We start from the raw sequence: 1,558 nt of genomic DNA on the forward strand, positions 1-1,558 counted from the left end.
TGTGTTCGGTTTCCAAATTGCAAAATTGGTGCAATCAGTAGAATTTTTCTACATCGAAGACCCTAGAACAAAAACAAAGACCCCAAAATACGGTGTTGGGCTTTTTTAAAGTTATGATCTTTTTTGCACTCGGTTTTGGGCATAAGAAACATCAAACTTTAAGACGGTGCAGGAAAGAAAACAAAGGGCAATATGTGATGAAACATTCCCAATGTTTATGACGTGGCTCAGTTAATCAGCGCGCGAAAACGTACCGGACTTTGCCAAAACGTAAATCGGACTTTTTTTTAACATTCACTAAGACATTCTGGATAACAAACAAACATGGATTCTACTATTATTAAGCTTTCAGAAAAGGTATGGGTTGTCGGGGTTTTCGTTTAAAGCTCTCGAGTGAGAGCGTGATCTCTAAACACTGTCAGTTGTGCAACATTCTATTTTTATTATTTATTAGAACACGTACAATTTGGCTGAGCCTGAGGATGTTCTAATTTAAGCCAATACATCTTCTTAAATTTGGGGGGCAAATCTCAGCCTCAACGTTCTTACAAAAATGGTTCTTATAAAATAAAGAGAGTGTGTTCTTGTCTTTTTCTTTGTCGTCACACAAACGAATGCAGTCGCCGCTTGCGGAGCTTCCTTGACTGGATCCTGCGCTGCGACCAGCGCTCGTATGTATTCAGTTGCGTTTTCGTGTTTTGGGGCCTTAGGTCTGCGATCTTCATTTTCGGGGTCTTCGTTTTCTACACTACCTGGTAAACATGCAAACCGAAAACATCATCGTGTAAGACACTTGCTTGACTCAGCAGAGATACACCAGCAATCTTTGGGATAGCTCTTCTTCATTATTAAAGGAATGGTTCTTTACTGCAAGAACTCGACGACAATTCTGCTATGATTCAGTTCCATTCTACGTCTACCCTACAAGTAATATAAGACTATTCTATACTCAATTCTACATCTTTGCTACATCTTTATTACAAGTATCACTCAAATCATGCACGCCTTACTTTATATAGTGTGCTGTAAACATGTTTACGACTGTTATTCAACCAAGGCCAACTGAGATGGTCTCAACCGGAGATAAAAATTGGTTTTGCCAAAATACACTAACAGGAAAGAACAACACAACTGTTCTAAGAAAATAGATGAAAGGGAAACCAATCAGGCTGATAAAGTGTTTTCCCTTGAGTTCAACCTTCGAGGAGACCCAAGCCAAGGTTAAAGGAAGTAGGCCAACCTGTCCACAGCACAGCTGTTTACTCTAATCTTTGAACAACAGGAAAACGTCAAATAATCTGGAAAATATCCATCAAAACTGCCGAAAGGATATATAAATAACAACTGTAACACACCCTTACATTAGCTTCACAACAATAGAGGGTCAATAGACCATTTTATCTTGCCAATTACACAATTAATTGTTGCTATTAGTAAAAACTGTTATGTCTTCAGGTTGAAACGCTTATACCTGTTTTAAAAGAGTTAGATAAAACCGAGCCTTGTTTACCAAATCAACGTTTGTTATTTCAGAGATAGAGCAAAGCATTACCAAATA

Source organism: Pavona decussata, unplaced genomic scaffold (assembly GCF_977016875.1).
Source record: "Pavona decussata unplaced genomic scaffold, jaPavDecu1.1 SCAFFOLD_381, whole genome shotgun sequence".
In the NCBI taxonomy this organism is placed as follows: domain Eukaryota; kingdom Metazoa; phylum Cnidaria; class Anthozoa; order Scleractinia; family Agariciidae; genus Pavona; species Pavona decussata.